At 48.6% G+C, this 23,588-nt stretch overlaps 1 long non-coding RNA gene across 1 annotated transcript; it reads left to right on the top strand.

Moving 5' to 3' along the window:
- The first annotated feature begins 4,413 nt into the window (after window positions 1-4,413).
- Window positions 4,414-20,217, top strand: LOC309800041. Its single transcript, XR_014293387.1, has 3 exons — window positions 4,414-4,531; window positions 17,113-17,289; window positions 19,600-20,217. It is a non-coding gene; the product is annotated as an uncharacterized lncRNA (long non-coding RNA).
- The last annotated feature ends 3,371 nt before the right edge of the window (window positions 20,218-23,588 follow it).

The following is a 23,588-nucleotide window of genomic DNA, read 5'->3' as shown; positions in this document are numbered from 1 at the left end:
TTTCTTTTTTTTTCACTTTTTGTAATTTTATTCTTAAGGACCTGGTGAAAGCCTTTCGGGACTTATCTTTTAACCCTGACAACACTGATTCTAGGTGGACTCTCCTGAAGTTTTCAGTCCTCATCCATTTACAGGTAGATAGCGTTCTCTCTCAACACTAATGCCATTTCTCTTCTTTCATTTCTACTGATAATGAATAGTTGAAAATTTCCGACTTCCAAAACAAAGTTTCCAAGGGCTGTTGGGTAACTGATTATAGTGCTGAGGTTTGGAGGTCTGTTCACGGTGGTGTGAATCAATCTCTTGTGAAAATTTCCCTCAAAAGCGCACGCAGAAGGGACCTATTTGGCCAGCTCCATGGCTCGCGTGGGAGACAGAAAGCAGAAGCCTGCACTGAATCCAAGAGCAGCCAACAGATTCTGTCCACATGTGACAGGTGGATGGTTGAATGGTGAGGACACTAAACAGAGTTTAATGAGGAAGCCCCAGAAGGTTTATGAGGTCAGAGAGAGGCCACATGTTTTGGGATGCCACGGTGTGGTCAGCTGCTGAGTGTGGGCGATGGGATGCCTAACACCCTCCGCTCACCGATGAATTCCTGTTGTTATTCTTGTTTTGGTCCGATTCCTTATTTAAGAATGATCCCCAGGTATATGATTTTGAAAACAGAGAAATTCCAATGGTATAATTTTCTTTTTAAAATATTTTTCCTTATTAGTCATCCATTTTATACACATCAGTGTATCCATGTCAATTCCAATCTCCCAATTCATACCACCACCACTACCACCCCGCCGCTTTCCCCGCTTGGCTCGGGTGCATTTCTAATTCGAATCCAACACAGGGAGGCCCCTGAAAGTCGCTGGCAGATGACACAGGAACATTAGAGGCAAATTACAGCTCTCTTGGTGACTGATATGGAACAGAACCTATTTCCTTGTCAGAACCATTAGAAAGGGAAAAACATATCAGTGGATGCCTTGAAACCTACCAGGGAGGTAAGTGGGCAAATGCAAAAGGAGAAGCTCCACGTACATGTATGTTACAGAGAGGAAGTGGCCTTGATGTAAATACAATGCCCCGCCCCGTGTGTGCCTGCGTTTCCAAGGTAACCAGCGGGGCTCCCCACCTCAGGGTTGGGGGGCTCTGTCGGTGTGAACACAGACACCCCCCTTGTGCTTTGTCTCCTCCCCCATCCTGTGGGTTGATGTGTCGTCAAAGAAGTGATTTCCTCTGCTGAGTCACGGTCAGAGCCCGGATCTTAAAAATAACGGATGGTGCTTGAGTTCATGAAACATGCAATCTTAACTCTCCCGTGAGGGAGTGAATTAATGATAAACGTAGAGCTAGAGTGCTTTATTCAGGCGTGAGAGCTTTAAGTTAAAATGACTGCAATGTAGGCTGTCTTTCTTGTACAGAAAAAAGCAGTGTTTATAACTTCAAAAGCACTGCCTTGGAGTCTTACTGGTCTGGGAGGACTCAGATGCTGTGGCTTCCACAAGAGCCCTTGATTTCTCACTGGGTCACAATCCAGCGGGTGGGCGGGGGCAGGGGCTCTTCTCCATGAAGCCACTCAGGGATCCCAGCCCCTGTAGGTGCCCCACGCTCCTTAGGTTCTGGGAGTCCCCTCCTTTCAGCCAGCAGAAGGGGAGGTTTTCATCGGCCAGGCCTGGAGGTAATGCGTCCAAGGGCCAGAATTTGGTTGCAGGATCACGTTAACCGCAAAGGAGATAACAACCGCGGTCTGGTTGTGTGGCCGGGAGGAAGAGCTTCACTGCGTGACACATTCGTTCATTCACTCATGGACACGTGTTGAATAGCTGTGACGTGCCAGATGCTGTCTGCAGCTAAGAGGACGCAGCCCACGGGACTGCAGGGGAGTCTGCCTTCGGGGGACTGTACCCTCGTTTCTGAGTTCTCACCTGGTAGCCTTGTGACTTGAGCTGTTTGAGCCGCGGGTGGGCGTGAACAGAGCTTGCAGTGCTGTGGTGAGGACTGCGGGACGCCACGTGCAAAGCCCCCATCACGCTTTCCATACATGGAGTAAATGACCTGCAATGTGTTGATCACATAATGTGTCTTCAAGATTTGTTGTGAAAGAAAGGTTTGTGTTTCTCTTCCTGTGAAGTCACAGAATTCATACAATATACACTTTCCTCTCATATCTTAAAAGACTGGATTTGTACTTCTATCAATACTTGCAAGGTTTACAGATTAAAAGGCTGGATTTACTTTCTACCCAAACATTTATCCAAAACAGACAAACAAACAAAGCTCCTTAATCCTTCAAGCAAAATAGTTTATGGGTTTTATTATGGCTCATTTGTACTATTCCTATGGAGGAAAGACAAGATTCATTTAAGCCCCGAGGAGTCCGTATGATTAGTGGGAGTGTTGGGGAAGGGCAGGTCACAGGTTTGCCAAATAACCTAGAACTTGAGGGACAAAGGGCCGTCAGCCTCCCGCTGTAGTGCTCACATTGGCCACTAGATGGCAGCATCTCACAGGACTATGTGAACTCGCCCCCCCACCCCCCGCCACCCCACCACCCCCTCCTCCCCGACTGGCTCCTTGGTCTTGGACTTGAAGCCCTGACTTCAAAATAAGGAAAGCTGAAAGGAGCAGTAAAAAATGTCAACATCTTTTTGTTCTTAATATTGTGAAAAGAAATAATCTCCAAACGCTCTCAAAGACTTCTCCTGTGACATTTTATATCCATGCTTTATACCTGGAGGCCAACAGGAATAATGCAGCTGCTGTATTTTACGAATGCTGTGTGTGTATACACGCACCTCGTGGAGGATTCTGAGTCACTTTCCAAGGCCCTCTGAGTCTGACCTCTGTTCTTGACTTCCATGCACACGTGGGAGCTGGCCTCCTCCAGGGCTGCTGATAGGAAGCCTCATTTTTTCCTAGAGACACAAAACAGAATGAGACAGTCATAAGGAGACATCCAGAGACTCTGAAAGCCACTGGGGAATTTCTGGCAGATTTTTTTTATCCTTGTGGTGATTGTAAAAGACTGTTCAGCCTGGAACGGAAGCCAGGGAATGTTTTCTTGCTGTTTAGTATCTGCGTGGGTTTTCCAGAGAACTGAGTATTGAGTGGGAATCCAGGAGACTGGGAAGGTGATGATGCCTGAGAAGAAAACTTCCCTGATGATGACACAATCACAGAAGCTGTCATTTATCGAGACATCACTCTACGGTAGTCAGGCGCTGTCCTCAGGGCTTCGCGTCTATGGTTTCATTTACTCCTCATGTGAGCCACCTACGGAAGAAAGATACTCTTATTGTAAATTTACAGGTGAGGAAACAGGCAAAGAAAGGTAACTTGTTCCAGGCCTCACAGCTAGTGTAGATGCAGGACTTGAATATGGGTTTATCTGACTCCAAAGCCAATTAACAACAAACAAACCCTTGTTTGTCTTCTATGTCACATCCGATTCCCCTGTTAAACGCTAGGCTTTGTCTGGACGTCCGCATCCCTATTAACTGCCTACCGCCCCCCCTCCCCAATAAAACTGAATTTCTGTATTCACCCAAGAATCCAGCTAATGTTTTAAAAAATCTTGATCCACAGCCTGAAGGAAGAGAAACAGTGAAATTGGGGGCGTCTTCCCCCCATGAGGCGGAGACCCTGGCCTGGGGTTAGACTCCACATCACGGTGTCAGGCCCAACCACTTAACCCTCCCAGGGCCTCCTGGTCCTCAGACGCCCAAGACCCAGCAGGACAGTGAACAGGTTGCTGGGTGATCAGGGCACCTCTCACCCCAACCTCGTCTCCGCCAGCCTCCTGACGTTTCCCTGCTGCAATGACATTGAGTTTGCCGTGTCCTCTCTGACCTTCATGGAAAGTCTCTGAGTTTGTAATGACCCATTTGTACTGTTGTTTGATTGTCTCCCTGAGGAGGCTGTGAGCCCCATCAGGGCGGCCCTGAGGTGTCTGTTTGGTCCATCACGCCCAGAGGGCCCGAGTCCATGGCAGGTGGTCCAGCAGGACTGGGTAAACTGACAGGAAGCATTTATTTTTTTTATTTTAATTTTTTTTTGCGGTACGCGGGCCTCTCACTGCTGTGGCCTCTCCCGTTGCGGAGCACAGGCTCCAGACGCGCAGGCTCAGCGGCCATGGCTCACGGGCCCAGCCGCTCCGTGGCATGTGGGATCTTCCCGGACCGGGGCACGAACCCGTGTCCCCTGCATCGGCAGGCGGACTCTCAGAAACTGCGCCACCAGAGAAGCCCCATGGAAGCATGTTTTCTGAATAAAAATAAAGTGACATGATTGAGGAAAGGCTTTCTCCCCTGACTTGTGCATTTTTTTATATGAAGTCATGTAATGCTAAAAATATTCCATCACATTTTTTTATTACTCATAGGAAATCAACATAATCAAGGATGTTTGAATCACTGAAATCAGGACTGTGGGGAAGCCAGGGCTGCTGTCCAAAGGGTGGCCGCCCAGCTGGGAAGTCGGGCCTTTGACCAGGTCAGCAAAGAGGGGTTTGGCCGACCGCTCTGCTTTTCCTCAGGTAGAATGATTTCCACAGAGCTTTCAGCATCTACTTTCTCCCCTAAGTTCTCTGTTTAAACTTTTCCACTAAATCTCTGCTTTAATGAGAAGCAGCTTTTGGTGTTTCAGCAATAGTTCTGGGGCCTCTCTCACTGCTGTCAGGTTTGCGGGTTTTATTTTTGAGTGTGTAATTGGAAAATTCCCCCGTGAGCCTGGGGAAAAGCATCAATGTCGCTACAAAAAGGGGCTCCGGGTCCCACCTATTGGATCGGGTGAGCTTTTGCGTGCGAAGCCCATTGGAGAGGTGAGGGTCAGGCTGGTAATTTCGCTGTTGCTCAGGTTGGTCATTGGTCTTTGTTCTGGGGAAGATGAGGACGCAGGAGCAGCATGGCTCGTAAAACACGTTTACGACGCCCTTGGTGGCAGGGCCTGTTGGTGGCTGGGATTTGGGGGAACAGAAGCAGCTCTGGGCCGTGCCCGAGGGCCACCCCTGCAAGTCCCCATGGGGCCCCTCCGTGCAAACGCCACCTCTTGGATTTTTCTTCTTCCACATCTCCTTACCCCTACCCGCTCTGTGTCCTTTATCTTCCTTTCTTCTCCAAAGAAAAGAAGAAACCACCTCTAAGTGGATTCTTGCTCTCTCTTTTTTTACATGGATGAAGACAAAATTCTTTTTTTGAAAAATTAATTCATTTATTATTTTATTTTTGGCTGCGTTGGGTCTTCGTTGCTGTGCGCAGGCTTTCTCTAGCTGCGGCGAGCCGGGGCCACTCTTTGTTGCGGTGCGCAGGCTTCTCATTGCAGTGGCTTCTCTTGTTGCGGAGCACGGGCTCTAGGAGCGTGGCTTCAAGAGTTGTGGCGTGTGGGCTCAGTAGTTGTGGCTTGCGGGCTCTAGAGCGCAGGCTCAGTAGGTGTGGCTCACGGGCTTAGTTGCTCCGCGGCATGTGGGATCTTCCCGGACCAGGGCTCAAACCCGTGTCCCCTGCATTGGCAGGCAGATTCTTTTTTTTTTTTTTTTTAATAAATTTATTGATTTATTTATTTATTTTTGGCTGTGTTGGGTCTTCGTTTCTGTGTGAGGGCTTTCTCTAGTTGCGGCAAGCGGGAGCCACTCTTCATCGCAGTGCGTGGGCCTCTCACTGTCTTGGCCTCTCTTGTTGTGGAGCACAGGCTCCAGACGTGCAGGCTCAGTAGTTGTGGCTCATGGGCCTAGTTGCTCCAGGGCATGTGGGACCTTCCCAGACCAGGGCTCGAACCCGTGTCCCCTGCATTGGCAGGTAGACTCTCAACCACTGCAGGTGGATTCTTAACCATTGCGCCACCAGGGAAGTCCAAGACAAAATTCTTTTACTAATTATTTTTAAGTTTTAAATTTTATATGGCAATATAGTTGATTTACAATGTTGTGCTAGTTTCAGGCGTACAGCAAGGTGATTCAGTTATACATGTACATGTATCTGTTCTTTTTCACATTCTTCTCTCATTTAGGTCATTACAGAATACTGAGTAGAGTTCCATGTGCTATACAGTAGGTCCTTGTTGGTTATCTGTTTTACATGTAGTCGTGTGTATATGTCAATCCCAAACTCTCAATTTATCCCTCCCCCCATCTTTCCCCTTTGGTAACCAAAAGTTTGTTTTCTATGTCTGTGAGTCTGTTTCTGTTTTGTAAATAAGTTCATTTGTATCAGTTTTTTTTTTTTTAGATTCCACGTGTCAGTGAGATCACATGATATTTGTCTTTCTCTGGCTGGTTTACTGCACTCAGTAGGATAATCTCTAGGTCCATCCATGTTGCCGTGAGTCTCTCTTTTTTTGTCCACCATAAACACATCTCTCTTCTCCATGATCCTCACTATTTATTTTGGAGAATTCTCCAAAGGAAATTCATTTCACGTTTTAGTGTTTCTGTTACCAAGGGCCGTGTGGGATGTGCAGAAGCCCCGTGCACTGATACATTAAATAAGCGAGAGAGATTCCCTTATGAAGCAAGGCAAGTGCTTCACTTTCTGCCAGCAGCTTCCCCTCCTGCACATCCCTACTTCATGGTAAAGTGACCCTCTGTCGCCAGAGCACCTTGCCCCCCACTGGCGTCCCCTTAGGGAAACTGCCCTCCTGCCACTGGGTGTGGGACTCACTTTATCACCCTCCAGTTCTCACGTCTCTGATTTCACCAAATCTTGGGGCTCGTATTTAATAGGCCTGTGTTTGCCTAAGTCCACGCCTATAAACCGTTCACTTGGGGACCTGAAGCTGACGGTTTTTATGACCCAAAGGTCAGTAAAAGCCGCCTCCACGTAGGGCAGCCACAGGTTCTGTGACTGAGTTGTGAAAGCTCTTGTTAGAGCCATCCCTGTCCTGAGGTTCTGCACGCCTCCTGCAGCCTATAATTTCGCTAGTAAGGATGGGACTAAAAGACAAGCGGGCTCCACCCGAGATAACCCCAGCATCTCAAGTTCACCTGCAGTTCGAGAAGGAATCCTAGTTCGGGCATCCTGGGTAGGGCAGGAATGAAGGATGGGATGGATGTGATCAGTTCTACCCGAATGTGTCTTTTGCTGGACAATCCATTTATTAACAGCTCTGATGTGTTCCTGTCTTTGTTTCTTACTACGGTCTTCTAGAGAGAGGTTACTAAACCATGGCCTGTGGGCCAGATTTGGCCTCACTGCTTGTTTTTGTCTGGCCCTCACACTGAGGATGGATTTACGTTTTTAAATGGTTGGAAAGAATCAAGAGGATAATATTTTGTGACGTGAAAATTGTGTGAAATTCACATTTTAATGTCCGCAGACAGAGTTTTATTGGAACAGGTCACACTTCCCCATCCACGTGGGTCCAGGCTCCACTGGGGCTGCCCTGGGGAGCGGGGTCATCGCCTGTGAAGCCTAAAATAGTCACTCACTGGCTCTTGGCAGAAAACGTTTGCAGATCCCTGCTCTAGAAAAACAAAAGGATGCCTCTCTGTTCACAAGTAATTTCTGCAAGTCCCCAAGGCTTGAGGGTTCCTTCGTGTTCAGGAGAGCTGCTTCCGTGGTCCCTTCTGAGCTGGTCTGGTCTAATTTCCCTCCAAGGGGCTTTCAAATTGGGTGATTCTTGAAGAATTCTGCTCAGTGACTATTTTTGCCTAAATGTTACCTTTTGATGGGCACACACTCTTCACTGGAGGAAGCTGTCATTCCGTGCTTCTCCTCCCTGGCTGTCCTTTGAATCACAGGGAGTTTTTATAAATCCCAATGGCCGGGTCTCACCCCAGGCCCATTGAATAGAACCTGTGAATGTGGGACCCAGGTGATTCTATTGTGAAAGTTCAGTTTACGAAGGGAGAACCTCCCTCTGCTATTTTGAAATTAAGGTTTTAGTTGCGATAGCCAATTCCGCTGGGAACGTGATTCCTTTCAACACGTATTTGTTGAATGCCCACAAAATGCTAATTGCTCTGGAATTTGTATGTCAAAAAAGACTGAATGTATATGTATAACTGATTCACTTTGTTATAAAGCAGAAACTAACACACCATTGTAAAGCAATTATACTCCAATAAGGATGTAAAAAAAAAAGCCATTACTAATAGTATAGCACATCAATATTAAAATATGATTTCAAAAAAAAATAAAAGAATGAAACAGCTCTCTGCTTTGTACGATTTAGCGAGAAGGCTCATCAACGCTGGACTGCAGGGCCCCCCTTTTCCCAAATAGACTAGCATCAAAATCGTCATTTCTGGGAACCAGTTAAATATGCAGGATGGAGTATGTAGATATATGGAAATCAAAAACTATTAACAAATAAAGTACTAGCTTTAGAGCCATCCCACGACCATGCTGGAAATGGCTACATTTCTACTAACATTTGTGGCCGTTGGGGGGAAGGGGGAGGGGCATCAATTTTGTTTCTCTTTAGAAGCAGCAGCATCACAAGGTAGAGCTCACAGGCCCTCCCACGTACCAGCTACACAACCCTGACCACGTCCCTTAATTTATCTTGGATCAGTTTTCCTCTTCTGTGAAATGGAGGTAATAGTCATACCTCTGCCGCAGGGTCGCTGGAGGGATTAGATGAGAGAGCACACGTCGAAGTTCTCTTACGACTGTGGAGTTCTATTCTGGTTCAAGCCTCTTCACTGGGGCTCATGCTGCCCTGAGACAGACAGAAGTAAACAAGGAAATACGAACGGAGGCCCAGGGTGGGAAGTGCTGTAGAGAAAAACTAGGCAGCATGGGGGGAGGAGTGCTTGCAGCGGGTGAAGACGTTTCAGATGGGATGCTCAGAAAAGACTCTCCAGGAGACCCGGTAACTATTCGTTAGCATTACGGTATTGATAGGAAGTGATGAGCCACCTGCTATGACCACTGGGAAGGTCTGAGAGAAGAAAATGACCAATGTACCCAGACTTTTTTTTTTTTTTTTTTTTTTTTTTTTTTTTTTTTTTGCGGTACGCGGGCCTCTCACTGCTGTGCCCTCTCCCGTTGCGGAGCACAGGCTCCGGACGCGCAGGCTCAGCGGCTATGGCTCACGGGTCCAGCCGCTCCGCAGCACGTGGGATCTTCCCGGACCGGGGCACGAACCCACGTCCCCTGCATCGGCAGGCAGACTCTTAACCACTGCGCCACCAGGGAAGCCCCCGTACCCAGACCTTTTGTCTATTTCCTTCCTCGACTCCAAGACTGTCGAGCCACTAAGATGGACAGGGTGGAACTCTGGAATATCTGCAGATGACTCGCGTCCTAATAAGAGAAACTGGGGTGGGTAAAATAACTCGCCACTTTTCCGAAGCTGCGTGATGTGCCCTGGGTCAGCCTTCAACACAGACAGCAGCCTTCGTGGGTGACGCCAAAAGGCTAATTGCCTCTGAACCAACTTGCAGTCGATAAGATTAGAGGTCTCTTAAAATTTCTAGAAGATGGGTCAAGGACATGAAGATTCATTGGACTGACTCATAAACATGCAGGAAAAAATCTCATCTCCACTAGTGACCCGGGGAAGACAGATTAGACGAAGAAAATATTTTTTACCTATCAGATCAGGAAACTGGCTGATGGGAGTATGACCTGATGCCTCCTTTTTGGGGGGCAATTTGTCAGTATCTCTCAAACTTTAGCAGGCATGGACATTTAAACCCAGAAATTCCACTTTGGGGAATCTATTCTCCAGAGATAATCACACACAAGTGTACAAGAATACATGTATAAAGGTATGGATTTATCATAAGAGTAAAAAATTATATTTCTATAGACAACCTAAATATACATCACAGGCACTTGGTACACATGTGTTAAATGAGCAAATGAGTATGTGTATAAGCGGGATATGATAAGACACAAACAGGAAAAGAGGAATCCGTGGTGTGTGAAAAGTGCCCTGGGAACCACATTAATACAGAAACACACAGCTGCTCTGTCATGGAAAGGTCTGGAAAGCTGCTAACAGGACTTCACAAATCTATTGGGTCAACCACAGCACAGAGCACTTAATAATACATAACAAATAAATAGTAATAGATTTTCTTCATATGCTGCAGAGCGGGGTATCAAAGGGGTGGGGAGGGGAGATTTTCCCCCTTCCTCTTATACTTTTCAGTATGCGTAGAAATGCTTCCAATTTTCACAGACTACTTAGGGAAGTCCTTACAATTAAACTAATTCAATATTGGTAAAAGCCTTTAGAAATACAAGCATTTTTTAACTGGACAAAAGTGTCGTATTCCTCGTTAGCGAAGCAGCTCCCATTTCCTAGCTATTGTAACTAATGGGACGTGGGAGACCTCTGCGTTGGTTACGTCATTCAAGCTTGCCAGATGGGGCAGTGGAAGCTTCTAGAAGCTAAGTAACTTTGCTGCATGTTGAAAGACTTGTCTGGTTTCAAAGACCATGAGCCCTGTTGTTTCAGGGCAGAGGAGGTCAGAGCCCTGTGGACACAGCCCACCAGACAGAAATGGGGACTCTGAGGCCACACCAGGGGACCCTCAGTCACCCAAGAACGATACTGGAGACAAGGACATAGCGACAAACTTCTCCTGTCTCACATTTTGCCTGGGATCAATCTAAGTGCAGTTGAAAATTAAGATACTGCTCTAGAAACTTAGGAATCGATTTGAATCCCTACCAGGCCAAAGTTCAGCCACGGAGCCACAGTGACCAGACAGGCCTGTGAAGGCCAGTACTCATTTGCTGTAACACTGTTTTCTAGAAAATCGACCTTTATCTTCCTCAAGGTCCTGAGTATAAGATTCCGGGGAAATATCTGTAGAATCGAGTGGTAGGACTTGGTCGGTCACTCCAAGAAACCCACAGTTCCTCCTTTCAGATAACTTTCAGATAACTGGCACCTCGCAACCTAGGGGCCCCTTTGTGGTTCCAGCCTGGGTCAGAGAGCAAAGCCGGCGTCACAGGTGACATGTACCAGCCCTCAGAGGGAGCAGGTCTGTTGCCGCTGGGTGTTCTCTTTCCAGATTTTCCAGTTCTGCTTCTATTACGTTGCCGTGTCTCTTACCCATGGAATCCAAGCCAAAGCTCTACAGATGTTGGGACTCTCCGTGGCCTGGCTGCAGACCAGCCTCCCAGCCTCCTGAGCCATCCAGCACTCGCTCTGACCGCCACCTGCTTTCTGCAAACGCGCTGCAGGCTCTGCCCGGCTCTCTGCTCCCTCCCACCCTCGGGCCAACCCAGGCCAGCAGGGGCTCTCCTTGACCTTGCCCTGCCTGGTGCCCAGCGCTGCTCACCCTGCCCCAGGTCCCCAGTTCATTTCCTTCAGAGCCGTCCCGTGGTCAGTACTGATCTTGAAAGAACGAGACTTCAGGGTCTGGTCTCGGTCACCTCTGTTTCCCTAGAGACTGGAAGAGGCCCCCGATAAACATTCATGGCATCTTTAATGAACACACTTGTTTCAGGCTGCTGCAAATTCTGTCTGGTTCCACAAGAAAGGGGAGTCAAAGATATTCAAATCAACACAGACATCAAACGTAATTGAGAACGAGGGGACTTTTCCCTCCTGTACGCACCTGTACAGCCCTCCCCCGCCCCGAGGTGTTAGCTCACCGGGCCCAGCAGTGCCCTGACTGTAGTTCCTGTGGGCAGGTCTCTTTACACAGTCCTTACAGACCAGCCTCCAAACTGTACTCCTCGTTCCCTTTCATGGAGCCACACACTATGTTTATTGAGCAGCTGTCACCCTCGCCCGCAGACTGCGACAATTTCTCCTTTCCCTGTAACGCTGGGCGTCACACAACGGGTTCACCGGAGTGCGTTTCCTACTGACCCCTCTTACACACGTGTTCATCTTGTCTCAAGGAGACGGTCGAATTTAGGTGTGGGGAGGGCTTATGTTTTTCTTCTGTGACTCTCCTCTCGCTGCCCGGGACCCAGTACGGTGAGGATGCCAAAGAAGCAACTGATGATTGAGCTACGGATGGACGGACATCTCGTGTACCGGTCGGTCACACCGTTAGCAGGAGAGCATGTTTGTTTCAACTTTCACTGAAGTCGTGGTTTGGCAATGCATCATTTGTTAATGTATCAGACGAAGCCAGGGGGCACATTCCTCAAAGGTAGAACAGTCCTCAGCATTCCAGAGGAGGCTGGGTGGGAGACGAGAAAAAGGAAATGCTAACTAACTTTATATATATGTATGTAAGCATATGAACAATAATATATACAAGCATATATATAATAATACATATATTAAGGTAGCATATAATAAGATAATGGAAACTTGTGTCAGAAGGTATAATAAGGAGCTAGACTAGGTGTTGGCAAACTTTATCTATAAAAGGCCAGACAGTAAATGCATGAGGTTTTGCCAGCCACGTAGTCTCTGCTGCAAGCACTCAAGGCTGTGGCTGCCAGCAGGCAGCAGGTGGTACTTGGGCCCCCAGGAGGTAGTTGTCAACCCCTGATAGGGGACTTCAGTAAATGTCTTTGGATGATGGGAAGGCAGCCAGGTCCCTGTGGGCAGGAGGACAGCTCTGAGGGGGTAGGTGGGGCTGACCTGGGCTCGAAGGCATGGTCAGATCTGGATAGCACATGGCAGGAAGAGGGATCATTGATGTCCGATGACTGTTATAAGCAACAATCTGCGCTGGATATTTGGGGGAAACGTTGAGAAGATATCTCGGCAGGAGAAGAACTTGCATTCAGGATGAGAGGGAGGGAGATGAAGACTGAAAGGAGGTAGGAACTTTGAGCTAATCCTGTGGCCTAGAGCTTCCGGAATGTTCCACTTACGCAGCAGAGAGGGATGGTCACCTGATCACCTGAAATGAGGTTGTTTCTATGAAATGTTTTATTGTAAAGATTAACGCAATTTATCATTCTGCTCTATAAGGTTTATTTTAGTGAAAACAACAAATGTCACGAATTGCCTATTATTGCACGGAATTAATGTTGTAGGAAAATGTGCTCCACTCATCCAGCAGTTGTTTTGGTTAGTTTAAAATGATATTTTATCTTTATTTATGTTTTTCAATTTTTTTAATTGAAGTGTAGTTGATTTATAATATTGTGTTAGTTTTGGGTGTACAGCAAAGTGATTGTGATACATATACATATATCCATTCTTTCTCAGATTCTTTTCCCATTTGGTTATTACAAAATATTTTTTTTATACCATGCTTATGTATACATTTATTTATTTATTTTTGGCTGTGTTGGGTCTTCGTTGCTGCACGTGGGCTTTCTCTAGTTGCGGCGAGTCGGGGCTACTCTTCGTTGCGGTGCATGGGCTTCTCATTGCAGTGGCTTCTCTTGTTGCAGAGCACGGGGTCTAGGTGTGCGGGCTTCAGTAGTTGTGGCACATGGGCTTCAGTAATTGTAGCTCACGGGCTCTAGAGTCCAGGCTCAATAGTTATGGCACACGGGCTTAGCTGATCCGCGGCATGTGGGATCTTCCCGGACCAGGGATTGAACCCGTGTCCCCTGCATTGGCAGGCAGATTCTTAACCACTGCACCACCAGGGAAGTCTCTATTACAAAATATTGAGTAGAGTTCCCTGTGTTCCACAGTAGATCCTTGTTGTTTATCTATTTTATGTACAGTAGTATGTACATGTCAATCCCAATCTCCTAATTTATCCCCCCTCCCACCCCCTCCCCTTTGGTAACCATAAATTTGTTTTCTATGTCTGTGAGTCTCTTTCTGTTTTGGAAATAAGTTCATTTGTGTCTTTTTTTAAGATTCCACATATGAGTGATATCATATGATATTTATCCTTGTCTGACTTACTTCACTTAGTATGTCAATCTCTAGGTCCATCCACGTTGCTATAAATGGCATGATTTCTCTCTTTTTAAAGGCTGAGTAACAGTCCATTGTACATCCAGCTGTTTTGAGGATCTTGCCACATACCACGGTGATCCTTTCACCTTAGTCTGAAAAGGATGGGGGTGGCCAAGGAGAAGGAGTGACTCCCGAAGGGCTGACCCTGGAGGGGGTGGCCTGGGTAAAGGTCAGTGTGATGTACCCCCATGGCTGGGTTACACACAGAGGGGTCAGGGTGTGGAGACCTGGGGACCGATTAGAAGGCGGTTTCCATGGACAGCTGTGACACAGCTGTGACATTGATGGGTGGGAAGTCCCGAGGGTCAGTACTGAAGGATGGGAAAGGCAGAAGGCAAATGCGTTCATGAGGCAAGGATGCCAGGGCTTGACGAAAAACAGTGGGCAAGTGAGGTGTGCACACATGCGATAATGCCACTTCCGATTAAGACAGAAGACTGGTTTTTGCATGGTAAGTTTAGAGATATCGTATTTTATTGGTTCTAAGACGCATGTGTCTTAACATTTTCACATCTGTGGATTCAGGATGCTTCAGACAGTTGGGGCACAAGCCAAGTTAACTGTCAGGTTTTGATCTTTCTTAGAGGTGCACAGAATGGCGAGGTGTCTTACCATGGCATCTTGGATTTGTTGAAATACAGTATTTGTAAGGTTTTAATGACAAATTACTAGCTAATAATCTCTCTGTTCAGGGCCCTCAGTAAGACACTAAAAGCTGCTGGAAGGTGAAAGGTGAGCTCAGAAGGGTTTTTCAGGCATCATTGGGTTTTTTTTGGTCCTTTTCTCAAACAAGGTCTGTTCCCATTGTCCTGTTAATGTAAGGAGGAGACAGACCAAGACCTTTCCCAGCCTTTTTCTTTCCTCCTGTAACTAACTGATCAATACAATACAGGTTAGTGTGATCACTTACCTTTTCACTTGCTAGGCAGCAGAAATGACATTATATACCAAGTGTAACCAGGTCGTTATGGTTCCGAAATATGAAAGCTGGCTTTTTGCACCCAGACGACTGTCTAGTCAGGGCGGTTTCAGGGCTGCAGCCCGCCATGCAGATGTGTTCATTCAGAGACAGTGAGTTGTACCTTTGAAGTCAGAAACAGAATGAGATGATTTCACATTGTTTGTTATGATCGCATCTAAATGTGTCTTAATAAGGCGTCTCCAAGTAAACAGTGGGAACAGTACACGGAGCATTTAGAGGCAGTTAGAGGTCTTGATCCTTCTTAGAGAAGTTTCAGGATATGGGCAAAACATTTTGGAAGAGGGAATTCCCTGGAGGTCCAGTGGTTAGGGCTGCGGGCTTCGACTGAAAGGGGCATGGGTTCGATCCCTGATAGGGGAACTAAAATCCCACATGCCGCGTGGACAAAAAAAATTTTTTTGAAGAAATTCTTGACAGTTGAGTTTCGTGCTGCTGAAACAGGACATTCCTGAAGGCACATCCAAACTCCATGCAGCCCTGAGGCTCCTCCACACAGAACCAGCGGGTGTCTTTTTCTGAGAGATGTTGCGAGACCCATAAACCCACTCCCATTAACATGGGATCACAGAAATGTATTTCCCATGGGAGAAAGCTAAGTTTTAAATAGACCTTTTTTGACTTCTAAATACAGACTAAGAAGCTTCCCTTTATTTTTAAATGTAAAACGCAGATTCCTGAAAGCGACATGACTGAGGGGCTTTGGTCTTAAATGTGTGCTATTTATTTATTTTGCCATCATCTGGCATGTCAGCGGGGCCCTGTAATGCCCCGTGTCACAGAAAAGCAAACACAGTCACGGTACACTCACGACCAGGCTGAGACCAGACAGCTGACTGGCTACAATTCTATGCCCCCTTTGCTATAAAAAACATGACCCTAAATCTTAACCAGTTTGGAATAAAAGGCCCCACAATTATGATATAGTAACAAAGTTCATGTTGTATACAATGTGATTGTTTCAATACTCTGCCCATCCATTTTCATTTTACCTGCTATTTATACGTGGCAGTAAAAAGTCAAGTGGAAAATCCACTCTTTGGTATGTTAGGTGCACTATTCATTTACCCGGCATGTTTGCAGGATAAAACTAAATGCAGTGGAACCCTCTTTTATAATCCTGGTGTTTGAAGTTAGAACTATACTCGCCTGGTGGTGTAATTGTAATCACAGACCTTTTCCATATGTATTTGTGTTTCCCAAAGGCTTGGGTAATGATCTACCTCTAAATATTCGATCAATCATCCCCGATACCCCCTGATTTTCAGCTAGATGGGTCTTTACCAGATATTAGATACTCAACAAGTACCAACCATTTGGAGCAGAAACAAACCTTCTGTTTGGGCTGTTACTTATCCAAACGGTCCAGTAGAGATTTTTAGTGAAAGCGGTGAAACATGCCCACTATATTAGGCAAAACAGCACTGGTAAAAGTGGGTCTGTGTGGCTCTTGTGCCCGGCAGACAGCAACCGTCACAAGAGGTCTATGTGCTCTTCTGTCCTTCCTGAGAGGTCTGCAGGGTTATTTTTTGGAGGCTAGATAGAGAAACGCCTACCGCTGTATCATTTCCTTCAGAGCCAGCAGCTTTTATTCTTTTCGGCAAGTGTTTAGAGGAAAGTGTTGATGCTTATTAATCTGTTTCTCGTCTTACACACGTGCGTCGGCGTGATTGGTGGCAAAACCGCGTATCTGACGGGTCTCAATGTAATCTACATGGCAGGACGAGATTGTTACACTGAACAGATCTGTTTGGAGTTGTTATTCTTTGTAATTACCTTCATTAAGTGAAAGCATGTGTCAATCAACTTTGAACTTTAAACATACCAGGAATTTGCAAGAAAAATGCATTTCTATTTCCTAGAGGCACATGTGTGCTTGAAGATGAGCATGTATGTAATAGGTACAGAGACGCTGTATTAGAAACATGTTTCTGTCATTTTCTGAATATATCATTTCACCCTGGTTTGCACTTGATAACTTTATAAATAAAGTGCATGACAGCTCCAGAGAATTATGTCTACAGAGTAGGTTTAATAGATCACTAATTCATGCACTAGTGTGAACGAATCGTTTTACAATAAAGAACACTGCTTCCTGAATTTCTGCAATGAAACAATGCATTCACATTAATTTTAACAACCACTGATCCCTAGGGATGTAAATTTGGAAACACACTCACTCTGCTGCAGTCATATTGGAAGGGGACCCTGTGCTATAACTTTCTGGGTTGGATCGGACCTCCCTTGGGCCAGGACTCTGTGGCCAAAGTAGAGAACATGCCACGAAAGTGTCCTCAACTTTAGCAGGTGGATGGCTGACAGTCTATGTCCTTTGTCGCCTGTGACAGGCGCCCCCCGACAGCCCCGCACTTACCGCCCACCCGCCCTGCCGCGTGCTCAGCCCCCGGGGATAACGGGATCGATGAGGTGCCCCAAAGATGGTCCAGGAAGCAAAGAGGGGAAAGCGGCAGAACTGGTCCGACGCCAGCGTCCAGCCTGCGGCGGGCAGGTTCCTTGTCTGCTTGGTGAGTAGCCAGTTACCTCCAGCAGGGGGTGGTCAGGGATAGAGAGAGAGGATGGAGGTGCGGGGGTGCGGGGGGGGCGGAGGGGAGTGTGTGTAGGAGGACCGAGCGAGCCCTCCGCAGCAACCTTCCTCCAGAGGCTGGGAGCCCCGACCCAGGTCCTCAGCCGGTGCGGGGGCTTCGGGGACCCTCCCTCCCTACAGGAGCCGGAGGGACCGCGGGGTGGCCGCCCCCGACCCCTCAGCCCTCGCCCCCCAGCCCTCCTGTGCCCCGGGTGCTAGCGCCACCTGCGCCCGCCCCCGCCGTCCCTCCTGCCCCTCCCCCACCTCTGGGCCGGGCCCCTCCACCCGCCCGACCTTTGCCCTGCGGTTCCCCGCTCCAGTCTTGGTCAAAGCACCTACTCGGACCCGCTCTGTGCTTCCAGAAGCCGCAGCCCCAGCGTGCGCCCGGCGGGACCCCTCCCTTCACGGCAGCCTGGGGGACCCTGTAGCCCGGGCATCGCGGATGCTGCGTCTGGGGTCCGGCTCACCTGAGCAGGTGGGCTCTGTTCGTCCTGCCACTCACATCGTACGTGGTCCCAGTTCCTGGAGCGACGCCGGGAACACGGTCTAGTAAACACTTTTTGAATAAAGGAGCATTTCCAAATCCCCAGACTGAGCACGAGGGGGGTCAGCTTTGTCAGACCGGCCTTCATTGAGGCTTTGCTATTTCTGACGGGGACCCCGAGGTGAGAGCCGAGGACACACGGGAGCAAGGCGGCCCAGCCTGGTCCGGTATGGCGGGTGGTGATGGGCCCCCGGGGGGGAAGGCCTCACCCACCATCTCTGGAAGGAGACCCTGCGGTGACCTCCTGGTGGGCGCCCCGGAGGTGGTGACCATCTGACCTGCCTCTTCTTCACGACACGACCTTGCGCGGTGCTCAGAGGAGGCGCTCGTCCCTCAAATCTCTCAGAAGGGCTCTGGGAGGGGACCTGGCCAAAAAGAATCCTTTTCGACGCTGCTCGGGGTGGGGGACCCTCAGTTCTAGGAGGACCTGTGGGCAGGTGAACTGAAGGAGATCAGAAGCTTCTGGAGAAATTTCAGGAAACTTGACACTGGGGAGTGAACTTGAAAAGCATCTGGGGGGCTGGGGGGGTGAGTGTGGGGACATTTAGTGGGAGAGAGCTTAGAAAGCTGTGGGGGTTCCTCTTTAAACCCCATCTTTAAAGGGCCTTTAAAACCCAAACCCCTGGTCTCCTCCATGGGAAGGACTAAAACTCCCACCAGTACCTGGATGTGGATGCATGAAAACTAGTGAGACGAGTACAGAAAGCTACTCACTGTTGAAAAGGAAGTTGTGCCATTAGACTACATGGGAAAAGCGGAAGATGGGGAAGAGTTTATTAGATGCCCATCCAGTGCGTGCAAAGGTCCTGACCTTCCCGTGATTAAGGAAAACGTTTTTGGAGGTGATGGGTCGTGTATCTCTGTGTTATATGCCGACTGCCCTGACTATAATGTTCCAGGTAACACTTTCTTAGGGTCCTCACAATTTTTAAAAAATATGCTCAATTTCAGCATTTGTCACTGTCTGTTGTTGAAGTACACATTTTATTTTATTTTATTATTATTATTTTTTTTGCGGTACGCGGGTATCTCACTGTCGTGGCCTCTCCCGTTGCGGAGCACAGGCTTCGGACGCGCAGGCTCAGCGACCATGGCTCACGGGCCCAGCCGCTCCGCGGCATGTGGGATCTTCCCGGACCAGGGCACGAACCCGTGTCCCCTGCATCGGCAGGCGGGCTCTCAACCGCTGCGCCACCAGGGAAGCCCTATTTTATTTTTAATAGCGTTATTTAGATATAATTCACATACACATAATTCACTGATTTAAACTGTACAATTCAGTGCTTTTTAGTGTATTTGCAGAGTTGTGCAACCATTACCACGGTCAGATTCAGAACGTATTTTTCACCCCGGAAGCACTGTACCCACAGGTAGTCACTTTCCACTCCTCCCTGCCCCTGGCAATCTCTAATCTCCTTTCTGTCTCCAGATTTTCCTATTCTGGACATTTCATGTAAATGGGATTCTACAACATGTGGGCTTTTGTGACTGATTTCTTTCACTTTGCAGATGTCTTCAAGGCTCATCCAAGTTGTAGCATGAATCAGTAGTTCACTCTTTTTTAGGGATGAATCCTATTCCACCATGTGGTTATACCACATTTTGTTTATCCATTCATCAGTTGATGGACATTTGGATTATGAATATTGCTGCTGTGCACATTGGTGTCCAAGTTTCTGTGCAAATATATGTTTTTCTTTCTCTTAGGTATATATTTAGAAGTGGAATCAATGGACCCTATGACGGCACCATGTTTAAACCTTTAAAGAATTGCCAGACTGTTTTTCATAGTAGTGAAGCACACATGTCTGTAGCAAAGCAAAACATGGTACCAATGTTACGGCCTTCCAGCAAGTTCTACGTTTCATCCAGACCTTCTCCTCGGAGCTCAGCTCTGCAGCCTGAAGGCTCCAGGGTGGCTGGCCACCCAGCCGCCTGGGGCGAGTGTCCAGGAGGCCCGTGGAAGAGAGTGGAGTGGGTGACCAGGGTAAGGAGAAAAGTACAGGAGGAGGAAGGAAGAAAGAAGACAGGGCGCTAAGACAGGGGGAAGAGAGGGTTGACCTGCCTTTTGGAGGCTGCCCACCCCTAAGCCTAAAATTGATGAATATATTTGTATTTTAAGTTTTCTGAGTAATTCTCACAAGTGATTAATTAAGAGGGGCGTGTGTCTGGGCTCCCCAGGGAAGGCTCAACATTGATCGTGTCATGAGCTGCAGCCTGCCTGTGGGATGACTCACATCCTGGGGGGAAGGACATGTAGCAGAGTGACTCACCTCACCTCTGGCTGAGCTTCTCCTCCCGGCCACACGCGAGAATCACTGGGAAGCTTTTAAATACCAACGATGCCAGGGCCTCACGCCAGGACCCTGATGGACATGGTCTGGGCTGGGGCCTGGGTACAGGTGTATATTAAAGGCTCTACAGGGCCTTTTTATGCAGCCAGGGCTGGGAACTACCAATGTAGAGCCACAGTTTTTTTTTTTGTTTGTTTGTTTGTTTTTTGCGGTACGCGGGCCTCTCACTGCCGTGGCCTCCCCCGTTGCGGAGCACAGGCTCCGGACGCGCAGGCCCAGCGGCCATGGCTCACGGGCCCAGCCGCTCCGCGGCACGTGGGATCTTCCCAGACAGGGGCACGAATCCGTGTCCTCTGCATCTGCAGGCGGACTCTCAACCACTGCGCCACCAGGGAAGCCCGAGCCACAGTCTTTATATTTCAACCTACATTCTCAAGACAAACCACGGTGGTGCTCTTTGGATGCCCTGTAGAACTTTTCCGGAAGTACTTCTGAGCCCCAATTATTGCTCCTTTTAACGGGTGCTAGAGAATAAGGGGTTTTGACTGCGGTATTACTTTACCTGCTAGTATCTCTCTTGGCCAGAGGTCGTTCTATTTTGGGGTCCTGGAGCACATCTGTTGGGACCCATGAGAATAGCGCAGTGGAAGGGGAGGTTACCAGGTGGGGCTGGACCAGGTACGTCTGAAAGCAGCATGGCCTCTCAGAGAATCTGGAACCCAGAGTGAGTTCCCTGCCTCCAGTTTGGGAGAGATGCTCTTCCCACTCTCCTTCATATGGATTCCTGGGCACCTTCGAAGTGCCTCGTAAGAACCAGAGGCCTGGTGCTCTGAGCTCTGCACCTCGGTCTCCACAAGCCTCAGGGGCCTTCCTGGGACCACCCTGACCCAGGTCTGCATCGTCTCCAGCCTGGCCTCGGAAGCTGTCTACTTGCTTCTCCTCTTAGCCTTTCACAACCTGCCCTCCTCACAGCTAGAGGGATCACTAAACAACAACGACAAAAAACCCCCAAACCAAAAAACAAACAAAAAAATATGCCAACATTCCCTTCCTCAAAGTTTCCAAGTGGCTTCTCATCAGACTCAGAATTAAACTCCAGCCCCTCAAGCTCTCCGAGGCCTCACGCGTACCCACCTGTCCGTCCTCACCCTGCTCCTCTCCCTCCAGCCCTGGAGCCTCGGCTTCTCTCTTCCTCTGGGTTCTGCACCTGCCATTCCCTCTGCTTGGTCCGGCCTTTCCCCAGATGATCAGTGGGTGTTTTTCTGCGTCCCCCATGAGATGACCCGCCTCTGTCATGCCGGGACCCTGGGCCGGCCATTGGTACGTCCCCACCGCACCCAGTAAGGTCAGCTGTGTGGAGGAGGTCCTCAGTAAGACACTCAAGGCTGGGAAGGGACAAAAATATAAAGAAAGTGACACGCTGGGAGGTCTGTGCCCCAAGTTCTCCGGAACAGGTAACTCAAAAGAGACAGATCAGCACATCCAAGTCTGCACTGGTTGCCTCGCTGTCCAGAGAGCAGCAGGGATTTTACGCTTGTGCAAGCAGGCCCTCTCAAAGAAGTAATTTTCTCTGCAGGACACAGGCTCAGCAGTAAATTCCCAGGCTTTTACAAGAAGATGAAAAGTGCAGATCGTATGGAAAGTTCTAATCGCACACGGGCAGCTCCAGTCTCTGTCCATTAATGGTGTGGGTCCACAATTAGACCGTAATTTCTCTCTGTCTGTGTGTCTCTTTCCTCTCAGCTCAGGAACATGCTTCATGGCAGGTCTACACGGCATGAAGTAAACCGGCTGTCATGCAGACAGACATGTTTGGACATAACACAGGCTTTGTCTCCCATTTTCATATCTTTAAATTAGATATTTTCATATTTTACATGAGGTATATTTATATCTAATTCTAGATAATCTGAAAATATATGGACTCAAGAAAAAGTCACCCATAGTTCTACCACTCAGAGAAAAGTCAGTATTTTTTATCTTCCTGTGTGGGAATACCTTGAAATTTTAAAACTTTTGCTTATGGTTATGAAAGCCATACATCTTCATCATAGAAATTTTGGAAAAGGAAGAAAACTGTAAAGAAGCAGAGAGAGAAATAGGTCATAATATAGAAAGATTTGTATAGAAAGAGTATTTCACTACGACATTACATGGGAAACGAAAGTGTCAGGCTGGTTGAAAAACCCCAAAGAAAAAAAAACAAGATAGGCACGTCCCCCTAGGGGAGTTCCCTGGTGGCTTAGTGGCTAGGATTCTGGGCTTTCACTGCTGTGGCCCGTGTTCAATCCCTGGTTGGGGAACTGAGATCCCACAAGCTGGAGAAAAAAGGGGGGCTTGAAAGGAGCACATTGCAGCCTCTTGGCATCGGCTGCTGGAAACGCCAGGGTAACTCCTGACCAGGAGGGTGACCGTGGGAGACTCAGAGTCACCACAAGAGATGGGGAGAAGGGTGAAGGGCAGCAGTGTGTGTGCGTGCGTGCGCGCGTGCGTGCGTGTGCGCGTGTGTGCGTGCGTGTGCATGTGCGTGCACATGTGCGTGTCTGTGTTTGCGGAGTGGATGGGGAAGGAGAGGGGGCCTTCTTCCACAAACACTCAGAGGGGAGAATGCCAAGGGGAGGGAGAAGGGAGTAAGGGGCCGTGGAGCCTACAGAGGTGGCCCCTGCAGGGTTCTGGGGGACCAGAGTCTGCCCCTCGGGGGGTCTTGCAGGCACTGAGGTCCTACATCAGCCCCTCACGTGCCGGGTGGCCTTCTCTGTGGCCTGGCGGGACCGTCTCGGCCATAAGTCACAGCTCCTTTGCACCGACTGGGACACCGTCCACCCAAGGAGACCCAGGCAGGGTAACGCGAGGGCCGTGGGGAGGGGGTGGGTCCCCCCGACTTGGCTCTTTTGGTCTCGTGGGAAGCGTGCTGCTGGGAGCTCACCAGCATCCCGGTGTGAGCCCGGCTTCACACTGGCCGGCCTTAAGTTTATTCTTACCTTGTGTTTTTGTTTATTTGTTTGTTTTAAAGAGAAATCAATGCTTGCCCTGCTCACCTCTCAGGAGTATTAGGGGCATAAAATGCAGTGGTGAACACAAAGGACTTACAGTAAGATTCCATGGCCGATCCCCACACACCCTTCAGATCTGCTGGTACAGCACTCCCTCCAGGAGACCCCCAGTCTGGGTGAGCCGGGGTGCCCCCAGTCTGAGCTCCCGTGGCGGTTGACTGGCGGTCAGTGGACGCTTCTGGCTGAGCTGGTGGCCGGGGCTGGTTGGTCACTGCACCCCTCCACCTCCCAGCCCCTGGCACGGCTCCTGGCACTGCTGGGGGTTCGATCAGTCTCACCTGTTGGCTGAACAGGCGAGCGTCGCTATTGAGTCCTTGCAGAATGTAAGGCAACAGTTTCGCGTTTGCCT

This window comes from Mesoplodon mirus (genome assembly GCF_964341445.2).
Source record: "Mesoplodon mirus genome assembly, chromosome: 3".
Taxonomy (NCBI): domain Eukaryota; kingdom Metazoa; phylum Chordata; class Mammalia; order Artiodactyla; family Ziphiidae; genus Mesoplodon; species Mesoplodon mirus.
Note: the sequence above shows the minus strand (reverse complement) of the source record. Positions and strands in the feature narration are given on the sequence as shown.